General features: G+C 35.1%; 1 non-coding gene across 1 annotated transcript; it reads left to right on the top strand.

Annotated features, from left to right (window-relative positions):
• The first annotated feature begins 8,442 nt into the window (after positions 1-8,442).
• LOC133781167 (small nucleolar RNA R71) lies at positions 8,443-8,549 on the top strand. The gene has a single exon (XR_009869960.1). It is a non-coding gene; the product is annotated as a small nucleolar RNA R71 (small nucleolar RNA).
• Positions 8,550-16,592: the final 8,043 nt, after the last annotated feature.

The following is a 16,592-nucleotide window of genomic DNA, read 5'->3' as shown; positions in this document are numbered from 1 at the left end:
TGCATTTGAAAAAAAAAAAAATAACTAAGCAAGATATATTGTTTCCAACATTCTATCCATGTCCAAACAGGGTAGTTATCCTTCAAATAAATCTCCTCACAAGTGTTTAGGAGAAAAAGCTAGGAACTACGCGAGATAAAAACCACAAAATTCATTAACCATTCATTTTAAGAGTTTCTAGGTCAGAGATTGAAAATTTTCACTTGTGTGTGAATTTTAGTTAAGTGGATTGATCTCAATCACTCACCTTCACCAAGAGAAACATTGTTGTTGACCGACAGAAATTAAAAACAAAGATAGAGATGTAGAGATTGAGAAAATAATTATCTACAATTAAATCATGTCAAGAACAATGATGAAGCATATATAAGAGAGAGAGAGAGAGAGAGATTTACTTACCAAAACTAGTTGGAAGACAAGAGTCATCCATAATATGTCCAAAACTTGAACTGAAAACCGAACTATTTGCAAACAAACATGAAACAAATAAAAACATATCTAATATTTGTGACTCAGTCTATATATACTCAGTAAGCTCAAAACCTAATTTTACTTAAATTTATGCAATTTTCTAACACACATACTTCTATATATATATATGAGAGAGAGTACGGGTATAAGGACAAACTACTAGTCAAATACATATGTAGTATTTAAAGACATTTAAAAAGAAAATAAGTGATAAGAGTGATCACTACCGTTTTCAATATGGCTGATATTGGGAAGATGGGGCTGAGCTGCATCAATATGGCTCTTTCTGATTTCTACAGTTCTAATCCCGGCTTCACAACCAGGCTTCTTCTCCATACTAAGGACTCCAAATCCGACGTCGTTGAAGCTGCTGCTTCAGGTCACTCACTTCTCTCATCAATACCCTTTTTGTCTTTACATACATAACATATTATATTATAACTCTTCTATATATATTACAGCAATAAACACACCTAGCTAATACCATCAATGCTTCCGACTGAGTCAAAGCATTTCATTCTATTCTGTCTAATTCAATTGTCTGTGTCTTGTTCTATCTGATAAACTGTATATAGCGGTTTATATACATATGTGGTATACACTGTCATTGCATATTGACGAAAAATAATTAACCAAGCATATATATTATTGTGACAAATACCTATTTTCCAAGATATAAATGGATAAATATGGGTGTTAGTGTATATGAGTAGAGGTTGGTTCTCATTAGAAGAACAAAAATCAAAACATGTAGCCTAAAATTAGTTTGGAGATCTAGATTCTCATTAGAAGAACGTTAGCACAAAGCAAGACCACAAATCCAAATTCAAAAAATAATTCAAAATTGCCAAATTATATAATTTAACACACAAAATTAAACCTGTAAGCCCGTTTCTATTTCTTTCAAATACAAAATACTCAACATTGGAAAGAGGATTCACTTTTAAGAACCCCCAAAATTATCTAAATTCATAACCCTCCTATCATAAATTTCATCAAAAACAGATACTTCGTAATGGATTGCAAGTCCAAAACTTGTAAAAAATCTGGTCATTTGGATTATTTAATATGGAAATCTCACCAGCAATAATATTATGGGCCACTCGAAAGACTGAAATTGGTTGATTTATACCAAAAACTGAACCAAAGGAAACAAAAATTCAATACCTCTTTGCTTCCTTCCTTATCTCTTCCATACTCTGGCAGTCTGCCACCGCCTCTGCCCTCATTTTATCCTCCGCAGGCCCCTCCACCCTCTCCAGAACCCCATCCTCATCGTCTGAATCTCAGTAACCTTGCGACCGATCTCGTGCATGATCTGCTGGCGCCACTTATCGGCCTCAGCTAAGTCTCGGCATTCTGAAGCCAAGATCGGACAACGCTCCTTCGACTTCTTCATCTCCTCGGCTTTCAAGGAGATGAAACGATTAAGCATAGACTGAGTCTTCTCTGTGTGAGACAGATAGGAAGAATAAGAAGAAGATAGAGAGGGAAATGAATTTTTTTTTGGTGGTTTTTTATTTGGTTTCGCGCGAAACAAATAATTTTTATAAATATATATATTTACATAATTTAATATTTTTAAAATTATACTATTTCATTAATTTTTTTATAATATCTTTCCAATTAATAAAACAATTTTTTTTAACTAATACAAATTTTATAAATATATTAAAAAATAATATAGTTAATTTTATAAATATGTTAAAGAATAATAAATTTAAATTTTGATATAAAAATTATTATAAATACAAAAATTAATCCTATGAAAAATTTATAAATAAAAAAATCTAGTTTTTAAAGTTTTTAATAAATACACCATTTTTATAAATATATATTTACATAATTTAGTTATTTTTAAAATTATACTATTCATTAATATTTTTACAATATTTTTCCAATTATAATTTTAGATTTTTTATTTGAATTTTGGCAATATTTCATGGCTGTCGGCATTGGACTTTTATAAACTGTCAACGTTGGGGTCAATAGCGACACATTTTAACTGTCAACATTGGTCTCAAATTAACTGTCGGTGTTGGGGTCAATAGCAACACATTTTAACTGTCGGCATTGGTCTCGAATTAACTGTCAGCGTTGGGGTCAATAGCGACACATTTTAACTGTCGACATTGGTCTCGAATTAACTGTCGGCATTGTGGTCAATAGTGACAGTCAAAAGCAACGGTGACAGTTATTAGTTGTCGACGTTGGTCTCTATGCCTACAGTTTTTAACTGTCAGCGTAGAGTCCTGCTAAGCAATTACGACAGTCAACAGAGTTTTCTGTCGTGGTTGGGTGTCGGGAAAGCCCAGTTTTGTAGTAGTGGCGACGAGTTTCGAGCCTAAGAATCAGGTCATATAGGATGATTAGAAACAGACTAAGAAATAGTAAAGATGCCTTATTTTCTAAGTATAGAAACACGCCCTAATTATAAAGATGGCTTATATAACTTTCTTCATAAGAAATCATAACTAATAGATCCGAGTTATGTTTGCTTAGATTAAGTTTTGCCTTAGAGCCTATTAGGGTAAGGTCTAACACGCTTTTTCTCGACTGTTGGAACTTTGCTGAAGATGTCGCTCATAAGATCCTCACGCACAGCCGGCAATGCCTTCAACACCGCAAACAAGACTAATGAATTCCCTTTAGTTCTAAGAAGGGGAACGCATGCTACCAATGTTGCTGCTAACAGAAGTGCACCACCTCCGGTTGACAATACCGCTGAAATCGTTCGACTACGGCAACAAGTGGAAGAATTGCTGCAGCAACAATGACAATAGGCTCAGCCACAGACTCAGCCTCAGCCGCAACCGCAGCCTCAGCAAATGGCTCAAGCACCCCAGCAAGTAGGTCCTTATGGGGGTTGGCCAATGGCGAACTATGCGCCCTACCCAGCTCAGTACATAGAGCCAATATATGAGCGGTTTCATAAGCAACACACTCCAAACATTGAAGGGACAACAGACCCCTTCAAGGCGGAAGAATGGCTCAGGAATGTAGAGTCGATCCTAGCACACATGAATCTCAGCAACGCAAATCGCATATCCTGCGTTTTGTCTCTTCTAAAGAAGGATGCTAGAATCTGGTGGGATTTAGTAAAGTAGACTCACGACGTCGCCACTAGATTTGTGGAGCTCTTTCACAATAAGTACTACAACTCGGTAGTCATCGCTACAAGGGTAGAAGAGTTCACCAGTCTTAAGCAGGGCAACTTAACAGTAGTAGAGTATGCACAACAGTTCGACCGACTAGCCAAGTTTACACCAGAGTTGGTCCCAACTGATTTCCTGAGGGTCACCAAGTTCGTTAAGGGACTCAAACCAAAGATTGAGCTAGGAGTTAAACTAGCAAACCCTAGAACCACTTCTTACGCAGATGCTCTAGAAACGACTATCGAAGTGGAAAGGCTTCAGGCGAATGTTAGTAAGGAGGAGGCCAGTAAGCCTGAACCTAAAAAGCATAATCAACCTCAGAATGGTTGGAACCACAACAACAATCATCAATCATCAACATAGCAACAATAATGGCTAGAAGAGAAGGAATCCTGACAATAAGTGATTAGTGGTGAAAAATACACATTTATTGATTTTAATAGTCAAAATAAAAAAAGTTTTAATTAATATTTTTATAGAATTAATATGATTTATTTTATAAATGAAAATATTTTATTGTGATTTAATTTATTGTTACTTTGTAGGAATTAAAGTTGTATTTTGGCACTTTGAAATGAAGAGAAAAAAAGAGAGCAAGAAGGGAAGGAGTAGAATTGAAAATGTAGTGGAATTGTGGCATTTTTGAAGTAATTTTGCCCAGGCCCGTTTGGCCCAAGCCCAGCGCGCCAAGTGGTGCTTCCTCCTCGCGCCACGCATCCTTCAGCAGCCTCTTGACCCACATGCAAGCTGGCCTCTTGATCCTCACTCCAACGCCATTCCCTTCAGCTCACCAACCTTTCCAGCGGCCCAACATAATCATCCAAAGCCAGCACCCACCAGCCCAATGCAGGCCCAACATCCTAGCAAGCCCAATTCGGGTCCCCTTATCCTCCTATGTTGAACCAGTCAACCAAGCAATCCATCCCACAGCCAGCCGCCCATGTGTCTGTTGGGGTTTTATGCCCTAATTAAAACTCAAATTCTTTGTAATCTCATTTTATTATCAATAAAAGAATAGAAATCATTTTTTGACTTGGTCAATCACTTTGCTCACATGTTTTATTTTCATGATTATTTGTTTAATATAAACTTCTACTAAATCCCGAGCATATAGCTAATCTTATTTATAGTGATGTAATCACAGTGGAATATAAATATGATTATATGTTCAAAATAAGTTAGTCCTAAGATTAGTCAGTGCACCAGATTTACACTGACTTGCCAATCTACGATATGATCTACTTACACATTACAGTGTTATGTTCTTTCCAGAACATTAGCAAAGTAGATAAGATCGGATGTATTTGTTACATCGGACAGGACCGATATTGACAGTTGATAAGATAAGTAAACATACCGTTATTATCTATTATAGTCATATCATATAGTTGACCATAGGTCAATTCAATCTCAATTATGAGTAGTTAGTATTCTAACTGATTGTATTATTTGAGTTCTTTGACTTGTTCGTTACCAGCATACCCTACGGATTAGCCCATACTTACATCTTGGGAACTCGGTAGTATAATTGAGTGGGAGTGTTAATCATAGATATGAACATCTATAGCTTCTGATGAAGAAGTGAAACGATGGTTTCCTTTTAGTTTGGTTCAAGGTGTTAAATGATAGAGATCTCATTTCAGTAATTAAATTAGTTTACTGAAATATCATTTACAAGGAACTAAGTGTTTTAAGGATAAAATACAATGAGGGGTAAAACGGTATTTTAATCCTATCTCATTGTAGACCGTCAATAGAGGATTGAGTGACAATTATGGTTGTAACAATGGATAATTAATAGCGTATCTATATTTGTTATAGAGCGTTCTATGAATTCAAGAGTGCAATTCCAAGTCTATAGTGGAGTCACGAGGAATTAATAAGTTAGTAAATTTATTTGTTAGATTTATGATAACTTATTGGAGTTTGATTTCATAGGCCCATGGTCCCCATTGTACCTTGGATAAAATCATCTAGATAGTCTCAATTAATTGATTTAATCATCAATTAGAATTATCAAAGTTGACCATGACAATTTTGGATAGTTTCACAGAGTTGTGTAATTTTGAGAAGAAAACAGAAATTATGGCAGATTTATTAATTAAGATAAATTGGTATCTAAATTAATAAATAAGTTTAAATCAAGGTTCAAATTATAAATAATTAATTTGATAAAGGATTTAAATAATTATTTAATTAATTAAATCAATAGAAAATAATACAGGCCTTGATTTTAAGTCCAATGGGTTTATAATCAAATGGGAAATTTCACGGGCCTATAGCCCATGATAATTTCGACCTAGGGCTTCAAAATGGCTATTATTTTATTGATTTTTTAATTAAATTAAATGACCTAATTGAGTCTATAAAAGGAGTGTTTAGAGAGAAGTCAAAACATAAGTTTGATAAGTCACAAGTCAGATTTTCTGATAGTTTTAGATTCTCTCTAAACACAAGTCCTTTTCTAAGCCTCTTTGTTATTTTCTCTTCTTCTCTCTATATCTATCTCATGTGTTGAGAATTTCCCACACTAGTCTAGGTGGTTCTAAGGATACATTGGAAGATTGTGAAGAAAATAGAAGATCGGTTCAGTTTCTTGATAATACTCTGCGACAGAGAGGATACAAGAGTTAGAGAAACTGAAGGAAGGACTCTTTAATTCCGCTGCGTATACTGTAAGTATTATATTTTTAGAAACATGTTTTAGGCTATCTCGTATTAATTTGTTTAATATTAGATATACATGAAAATAAATAAAGATCCTGTATAAGCTAATCCAACAGTGTCTTCTTCCCATTGGTTGCGCCTGATCAATGAACCAGCTGCCACCAGCCACCCATGAGCCCAATCTTCTAAGCACTTTGGGTCTTGCAAATTACCACTTTGAGCTTTAAAGCTCATCTTTTTTGGTGTTTCTGAAAAATGGTATTTTGACCATACACCAAAATAACTATGTTAATATTTATAATAAGATTTGATTTTTCAAAATCATATTTTATTATTAATATTTCAGATTTATTTTTTAAACCCCAAATTGTTGTTTAATTTCTTTTTAGTCATTTTCTCCCTCTATAAATAGGGACTCTTCTTTCATATTTACCATGTAATTTTTAGGTAGCAAAACTCTACCAAATTTTAGTCTTATTTCTCATATTTTCTCTCTAGAATTTCATGATAATGTCTAGCATAATAGGCTAACATTCTTAGGAAGGTTAGGATGATCCTATATGCACTATGACTTTGTTTGGTATTTTGGATTCACTATGTGCCTAAAGTTTATATATTTGAGTGATTTATTTTCTTTCATCTCTACTTCTTAATCTCTATTCTTTCATTTTGTTATCTATATGTATGTTTACTAATATTATATAGATTTTGTCAAGCACTTTCTGTGCATTATCAAATTAGTGAAAATAATATAGATAACATATTTATCATTTTCTCCATCTCATTCATATATATTTACTTTTGCTAAATCTATATAGAATTAGTCATGCTCTTTCTATGTATTTTATAAATAGTAAAAGTAATATTTGTGTTAGGTTTTATGTCCAATCTTTTATTGCATTATTGCCAATGGTATAATGTCATTTTTAGATTTCTCATAAGATTTATCTCATCTTTTCATGATAAAGAATAATAATCACTTGAATACATTTTTGTTAAATATATTTGTGCTTCAATGTTAAATCTTCCAAATGAATAGTTGGGATGTGAACTATCCATTTGTGTAATTTTTGTGAATCAAAGATCCAAATAAATAATTATGCATATTGGTGATTCTTGATCATTCCTACTTGTTACCTATTGTTACATCACACTTTATTCTATCTGATTTCTAATCTTTGAATTTCAAAAACAACAAAAATATCACTTGTTCTATTTTCCTCACATTATTTATCTCTTAAACTTTATTTATTGATTAACTTTATTTCCTTGCCTCCTTGTGGAATCGACCGCCCGATCTATACTACGACTACCGCTAAGTGGAAGTCACGTTTGGGCGTTAAACAATAAGCTATCCGACAATGAAAAAAGAGCACAGACAAACAATGGAAGTAATAGGCCGGGTTATGTAGAATACCTAATAGACATTAAAGTAGCCAATTGCCTTATTTGAGTCTCCAAACTCCTTATGGACACCCTGGTTTCAGATATGAATTGGTTGAGTACATCAGATTGAGGTTCAGCTGGTTTCATTAGCATTTGTTGCGGTCTATTTTGTGGTTGATAATATCGAGGTGGAGGGTATTGTTGTGAATGTTGCTGTGGATATGGTGGTCTATTTTGGGCAGGTTGATATTGTGGCTGAGGTGGAGGATAAGGTTGTAGAGTATTTTGATTATTAGACCAGGAAAAATTAGGATGATTCTTCCAAGCTGGGGTGTAAGACATGGAATTGGGATTATTGGGTTGTCTTTGGTAATTTCCTATAGCTTGTACTTCTTCCATGGGCATGTTATTCATAACTATAGCAGGGCATTGGTTGGGTTGATGGGTTGTACCACACACTTCACAAAGGTTTTGAATTTGCATAGCTTGAGATGGGAGTGTAGTCTTTTGTAGTTGCTTTGTCAAGGCCGCTACTTGAGCTGTAAGCATGGATATAGCATCCAATTCCATCATTCCAGCCACCTTCTTTGGTTGTCCCCTTTCAGTTGGCCATTGGTAATTATTCATCGCCATCTCCTCTAATAGCTCATATGCCTCATTAGCACTCTTACTCATAAAGGAACCTCCCGCTGCGGCATCTATAATTGTCCTCGTGGTTCCATTCAACCTATTATAAAAATTATGCACCAGCATCCACTTTTCTATTCCATGGTGTGGACACTTCCTTAACAACTCCTTAAAGCGCTCCTAAGAATCATACAGTGACTCTCCATCCAACTGATAAAAATTATTAATTTCTCCCCTTAGTTTTGCAGCCTTTGCTGAAGGAAAGAACTTGGCAAGGAAATTCTGAGCTAACTCCTCCATGTAGTGATAGAATTCGCCTGTAAAGATATCAACCAACTCTTTGCCCTATCCCTCAGTGAAAATGGGAATAACCTCAGTCTTATAGCACCATCACTCACCCCATTCATCTTGAACGTTGCACATAACTCCAGAAAATTAGCTATGTGTAAATTGGGGTCCTTCGTTGGCATACCTCCAAACTGAACAGTTGTTTGGACCATTTGAAGGATTACAGGCTTAATCTCAAAATTGTTGGCAGCAATTGTTGGAGGTCTAATGCATGAATGCACTCCTGTAACAGTAGGAAGTACATAATCTCTCAATGTTCTTGGTCCTTGCTCCTTTGGAATTTCTGCAGCCCATTGACCATTATTAGCACCGTTTCCCAAATTTTCAACCGTGGTAAATTCCAATCTCCTTTTTATTTTCCGGTTCTGTCTGCACATTCTTTCAATTTCCCGATCTATTGGTATAATCTCCTTTTGTCTATTGCTTCGCATATACCAACAAGTCCTGAAACACAATAGAACCTTGATCCAAATAAATGTTAACAGAAATTAAATAAAATAAAATAACCAAATTAGAACAAAGAACAATAACTATGATATTGGCAATTAAGTCCCCGACAACGGCGCCAAAACTTGATTTGTAATTTCTTGTACGCAAGTATACGTAGTCGTGTCAAGTAGTAAATTTCAGAAGAACGGATATCGTCCCACAGAGACTAACTCCCAAGTACCACTAATTGATTTTCAAATTCTATTCGGTTAATTAAAATTTAAGTGAACAATTAAAAATAAAAGAAATACTATAAACTACGAACCAAAATTAAAGAACTGGAAAAAAAACAATGAATCACTACTTAAAAATCAATAATAAAAATCCTAGGAATTAATTTCATCAACTGTTCATTCTATTAATTTTAATAATCAATTCTAAATCTCTTCTTTCTATTATAATAGCAGGTTAATATAATTGATTCCTATTCTTTTTCAAGATATAAGATCTCAATCTATATGCAGGTTTTCTACATTTCTGTGATAAACTTGAACATATAAAAGGCATTAAACATGGAAACCTAATTACTACACAAGTCATACAGGTACTTTCGTCCAATATGCACCCCATGTCTATACAATGATAGCATATTCAATTCTCATCTTTCGAATTTTGAATCAAAACCATTAAATCAAGCAAATAGTGATCAAGTATTTACTAGCATTAAACACACATCATATAGATTAGAATAGAAAAGAAGTATCACTAGAAAATCATAATAAAATTAAATAGTATCTTAGTGACTACATTAATTCCTAGATAAAAGAAATTAGTTCATAAATACCATGATGAAAAGAAACTACAAATAATTGTTCATAAAATTAACCTAAAGAATTCAGATGAAAAACAAAGAAAATAAATACAGCAGCCTCTTTTTAATCTAGGGTTTTTAAAACTGAGACTCCTCTCCAAAATCGCAGAATAATGTTCCTTAAATATCCCTCCAATGTTCCCACGTGAATAGACCAAATTGCCCTTCAAAAAGTGGTTTAAAATCTGAAAAATGCATAACCAGCACTGTAGCGCTGCTTCTGGAGCGTTGTAGCGCTATTAACAGTGCCAAAATGCCTCAAAATTTGGTGCACTAACGCTGTAGCGCTATTATTGTAGCGTTGTAGCGCTAAAGTCAAAGCCAAAACACTTGAAGAATTTGTTTACTAGCGCTGCTTGACTGTTCGTGATAGCACTGCGGCGCTAAAGTCAGAATCCACCTTGCATCGAAGTCCTTCCTAGCGCGGCGCTCCCTTGATAACACTATAACTATTAACAGCACCCAAAATTGCACATATCAATCCCGAAAAACCCGATTTTGTTCCACTTTCACTCCTTGCATCGAAGTCCTTCCTAGCGCGGCGCTCCCTTGATAACGCTTGTATACTAGATTTCGAAGGATCATGCAATAAGTACTTATTACTAATATAATTCTCCTACAATAATTGCTACCAGTCAACGATCGGTATGGCACCCTATGAGTACTTTACAGAAGAAGGTGTCGATCTCCGGCACATTGGGACGAGGTAGGAGAAGGATAACTTCTTGGACTTGAAGCTGTTAGAGAGGCTCAGGATGCAGTAGCGTTGATTAGAAAGTGTATGCTCGCTGCTATGCACCGATAGAAAAGTTATGTAGATGCCAAGCAGCGTGATGTGGAATTCAAAGTCGGAGATCAAGTCTTCTTAAAGATATCTCCTATGAAAGGTTTGAAGCGGTTTGGGAAGAAAGGCAAGCTTAGTCCCCAGTTTATTGGTCCTTTTGAGATATTGGACAAGGTAGGAACAGTTGCATATAGATTAGCCCTACCGCCAGCTCTAGCAGATAGCCATAATGTGTTTCACATCTAGATGCTGCGTAGATATGTGTCAGACCAATCTCACATCCTCAAGTATGATATGATAGCACGCCTGAAAGACTTGAGTTACAAGGAACGACCGATTAGCATCCTAGATAGAGGGATGAAAGAATTACGGTCTAAGAGTATTCCGATAGTCAATGTCCTATGGAGTAATAGTTCTGAACGGGAGGCAACGTGGGAGTTGGAGGGAGACATGTTAGCACGGTATCCGGAATTGTTTGTTAAGTAAATTTTGGGGACAAAATTCTTGTTAGTAGGGGAGAATTGTAGTGTCCCATAATTTTTACTTAGCTAGATAGTAGTTGTAATTAGTATAGTTTGTAGTGTGTTAGTTTCCATGGATTTTGGTCCAAGCCGAGACTTAGTTGGAAACTCATAGCAACAGTTATGGATTTTATAAGTTTAACCTATAGTTTTGCTGGTCCTAGAAATATTATTTATTATAACCTAAGGTTTAGATATAATTTATAAGAGCATGACACTTGCCACAATCATGTTTATTAAGAATTCAAGTATTTTTGATGAATAGTATAAATAAAAGAAAGATCTAGAAGCTCTAGAACCTTCTAGCAGCTGTTAGGATCAAGTTTTTACTCAATCAAAGTTGTTTAATCAATTCAAAATATGTTGAAAAAGTACAAATACGTGTTTGATATATCAACATATGTCGATATATCGCAGCTATAGGGGCCGATATATCTGTAATGCCCCGAAACCCCTAATGCAGTTTAATGGTTGGATTAGTAGGCTGGGAGGGCCATAACTGTTTAATTATGCCATTAGCTGATTATGTGCATGTTTATGTGAATTATATTATAATATGATGTTATATGCATGCATGTGGGTCCACATTTGATTATTAAGGTGTTTTGGTAATTTGGCCCGTTGAGGGAATATTTGTGTATTTTGGTGCATATTGTGAGTTATGGATGAGATCCCATTATTATGGAGATATATTCGAGCTATTCGGCATGAGACGATCTTATATTGTGAATTAGCGGTTTTGTCATAACGGGGTCATTTATTGGGATATTGAGTAATGAGAATGTTATTTGATGATAAATTGGGAATTATTGAGATCAGGAGAAAATTCTAGGAGTTTTGACTATAATGTCCCCGGGGGTGTTTTTGGGACCCCGAGCATTAGGTTTTATTTGAGGTTACTTAAGCTTGAAGTAGCTTGTCAGATAGAACCGTACGTTAGAAAGCCCTTTTTCTCTTCCCGTTAGTTCAATTTACCGTTCGAGGCAATTTCGAAGAAATCTCGAGTTCTAGGAGCCGGAATCAAGCGAGGATCGAGGCATAGCAATCCTAGGAAAGATTAGAAGCTTCTTGACCGAAGGATTTGACGAGAAAAAACCCAATCAAAGGTAATCTAAGTGTTAAGTTTTGAGTTTTTAGAGTTTCTAATTGGATTTTGTGAATCCTTGAGTTTTTGGTTCGTTTGATCCTCGGGTTTTGATGGTTTTGGATCATTTGGAAGTTTGGGAACTTTGATTTTTGGATTTGGAAGTGTTTAGGTATGTTTTTGGAGGGTTTGGGATGAAGGAGATCGAGTTTTGGCTGGTTCTGGGTTGGGGGCCGCGGCCCTGTTCTTGGGTGCCATTGCCCTAGCTCGAAGAAGCAGGTGGAGCATTTTGGCCTTGCTGATTGACCCAAAATGGGTATGTTTAAAAATTTATAAATCGCAAGCGCACGAATCGTTCATATAGAATAGTGATCATGTAAGCAAGGATGTCGAACCCAAAGGAGTTGTCTTAAAATCGAAAAGGAAACTATTTAAAACCAAAATTAATAAATTCTAACCTAGCTCCAAAGATTGATAAGAATTTGTAACAATAAAAATAAAACAAAAGATAATAGTAAAGATATTAAAGACAATATATATAACTAATTTAATAATTGTAAACAAGAAGGTAAAATAAGATTATTAAGGATTAGAATCTACAAAATATAAGTTTAATAATATTTATAAGTACATTGATTCCCAAGTTTTAGTGATAGTTAAGATAAATCAAACTATCATTTTCTAAATAGATTTATAATTTTAAGCACAAATTTCTTCCAAAAAGATAAGATTTTTCTTTACTTTTCAAAGTTATAATTTCAAAGCATTTAGTGTAAATCAATATAATGAAATAACAAATAAATCAATGAACATTATTTATAAGGCAAAACATAATATTTTTGTTCTAAGCATGGATGTGTACAATTTAATGACACATCTTACACAAAGAATATTATGTATTTGCACTAATGAAGAACAAAGTTTAAATATGTGCTAACAATCCAAAATACATGATATTTAAGATGAAAGAAGATATTTGAAGAAGAAAATTCCATAAACTTTGTTGCACAAAATGGGAAATCAATATACAAAATAAATACTATCTAGTTACATATTGTTTCATCATCACCTTAATAATCTTAAAAAGATTAGAAACTCATAACTAGAATAGCAAATACACACTAAAAATTACAAACATAAATAGGAAAATTTGGAGGATGAACCCCCAAATTTTTCCTCTTAAAAATACATAGAAAAAAAATAAAAAGAAGAAAAAGATGAAGAGAATTGAGAGGTTTTGAATGTGTAGAAACTATGGTATAGTAACCTCCCTTCAAAAATGGACCCCCCAAATCCCTTATTTATAGCCAAAAAATGAGTATTAAAATAATCAATTTAAATTAATTAAATTGATTAAATTAATTTAATTAATTATAATATGACAAATATGGGTAAATTATAGGGTGTAATAATGATGTTTTTTTTGGGTAAAATGTGTAGAAAGTGGGGTAAAAAGTGGTATTTTTAGACAAAAGGGGTAATGTTGGGCTCAAGAAAATTGGGCAGTGTGGCTGTGTTGGCAGCTTGGTTTGGCGTGATGGGCTGGGAAGAGAGTGCAGGCGTTGGTGGAGTTGGGTGCAACTGCAAGGTGGCAGCTGATGGGCTGTGTTGTTGATGGTGGAGGCAAATGGGAGCAGCTTGCTGGGAGGAGGGCTTGAACGTGGAGGTGTTGATGGATGAATTAGGCTGGAAGATGCTTGGAGAAGCTTGGCAATGGGCCTTGTGCTGATGGGCCCGAATTGCTTGGGAAAATGCCAATTTCCTTTGCTATTCTTCACAAAAATGCCATCTTTTTTCATCATTTTCATTGCTTTTCAAGAGCATAAATTCCCTACAAAATAAATATCAAATAAATCATAATACAATATTTTCAATTATAAAATAAATTAATTTAATTCTTTGAAAATATTAATTATAACTTAATTTGTATTTAACATTTAAATTCAATAATACAACATTTTTTTACCTCAAATTCAACAAAAATATTCAATTAATTAACTATAATATTTTACAACAAAATAACTATAAAAACACACAAAAGTATATAAAATCATGATAAGACTAATAAATTCAAAATTACTTAAAAACTTAATAAATTACTCAAAAACTCAAGAATTAAGCAACAATTAGCACATAAAAAGTGGTAAAATAACTCTATTTTGTAGAGTTATTACTTGCTGGGCACCGCGGCCCTGGGTATGGGGCGGCGCGGCCCTTGCTCCTGTTGTGGCTGGGGGCTGTGGCTCAAGGTGCTAGGGCCGCGGCTCTTGGGTGGTTTTGAGCCCGTTTGAGTGTTTTGACCTCGGGAACTTGGTTTTGGGCCTCAAGATTGTTCCTACTACCTGGATTAGTGGGGATTGATGTCCCGGAGGCTAGTTCTTGGTTTGGGAACCTTTGTTATTCATTTTATTGATGGTGTCCCATATTTGGTTATGACTAGGTGACCGCTAAGGGATTAAAATTCAGATCGTTCTCAAGGGTCATTCTTTTATTCATTCTCGCTCGAATCAGAGGTGAGAAAACTGCACCCTGTGTATATGACATGCATGATTGTTGTTGAGGCATGTTGGTTGATAAATGTGGACATTGATTGCATATTAAATGCTTAGCAGAGCTTGCATACTTGTGTATGACACTGATTAGTCAGGGACAGCACTGGTCGCATATTACTGACCTGAGAGTCAGAAACGACATAAGCGTCCTGAACGCAGGGCCGATTAAAGATTAGATCTAATCGATATTAGCGTTGAATGAATCTAGGAGCATTAATGCTGAACCAACCCTAAGGTCGATGAAACTTATAAGCGCTTGACTAGTCTAAGACTAGTTACTCAGAGCCAGGGCCTAAGGCCTAGGTGACTGCTTGTCACATGGCTAGGGAGCGGAATCCTATGGTTATGACTCTATGGTCATGAGGTAGGTTATGTTGGTGACTAGTCATCATGCACCTACCCTGTTTAAGCTAGTGAAAGGTTCACTTATCTGTAAAGCCCCGGTGACCCTAACATCATATGGCTAGAGGGAACGAAACCCACCTTAGTGATGTTTGCGACTGTCACTCATCTGTTTTGGACTGAGAGTCCTGAATAATGATTATGATCATTGTTGATACTGTATTCATGATATATTGTGTTTTCTTGCTGGGCCTTGGTTTATGGGTGCTATGTGGTGCAGGTAAAGGCAAAGAAAAGCTCACCCAGCCTTGAGTGGAGAGCTTAGGTGATGCTGTGTACATATGCGGCCGCTTGACCACCACGGCCAAGGAGTTCTCAGAGGAACTAGGGGGTTTACCCTATTTTCGCCGCTTAGGTCGGCGGGTTGTAAATTTGAAACAATAATGACCATTTTGAGTTGTAAATAACTTGTAAAACTTTTTAATGGGCCCATGAATAGTTTTATGTATTAAATAAAATATACCCTTTCCTTTTGTTTGGTTTTCCACCTTAGCGTGTTAATAATACCTAGAAGCACATTTTTAACCAAAGAACTCGAGTAGTGAGTTAAATTTCTGGTTCACCGTTAACCGTAGCTGTTCTGAGGTAACCAGGGCGTTACAATATCACCTACGGAGGATACGAAATACACGTCGACTTCGCATGAACGAACGAACAGGGCTCCCGAAAATGGTCTAGGCAATATATTGCCCCTGGTTCATTTTTTTAAAGTTTGTGGTTTTAATTTTTAAAAACGGCCTTAACCACTTGGACTTGCCTTTGAACGATTTTGACCAAGTTTTGGGTGTCTATTGAATGAAAATTCAAATCTTTTTCATTTTATATTCATTTATTTATTCAAATTAAAAGGGGTTAGTTTCACTCCTTGAACTCTATAAATTGGACCTAGTACTTAGCCATTTTCTACATTTTTCAAGTATTCTTCAGAGCCTTCAAGTTGCTATGGTTTCTATAGAGAGATACACTTGGGTTTTGGGTTAAGAGCTTTTCCAATCTAAGCTTTTCTAAACAATTGGGAAGTGAAATATAGAGTTATTTCGGTATCGAGGTATAGATCAAGTCATAAGATCATTCAAGTTCAATTCTTCATGATTCTTTAATTTTCTTTTGTTTTCTTTCAGATCCTAACTCTTGTTTATGATTCTCTTTTAGGTTTTTAAGTTTCTTGAAACTTATGGTTCTTTTCGGTAAGTTTCTGCTCGGATGGATTAGTTTTCTTTTCATCTTCTTTTCTTTAGAAACTCACCATTCTTACTGTTGGTTTTAGGAGTGTTCCAAATCCCGTTCTTGTCTTC

This window comes from Humulus lupulus, chromosome 5 (assembly GCF_963169125.1).
Source record: "Humulus lupulus chromosome 5, drHumLupu1.1, whole genome shotgun sequence".
Classification (NCBI taxonomy): Eukaryota; Viridiplantae; Streptophyta; class Magnoliopsida; order Rosales; family Cannabaceae; genus Humulus; species Humulus lupulus.
Note: the sequence above shows the minus strand (reverse complement) of the source record. Positions and strands in the feature narration are given on the sequence as shown.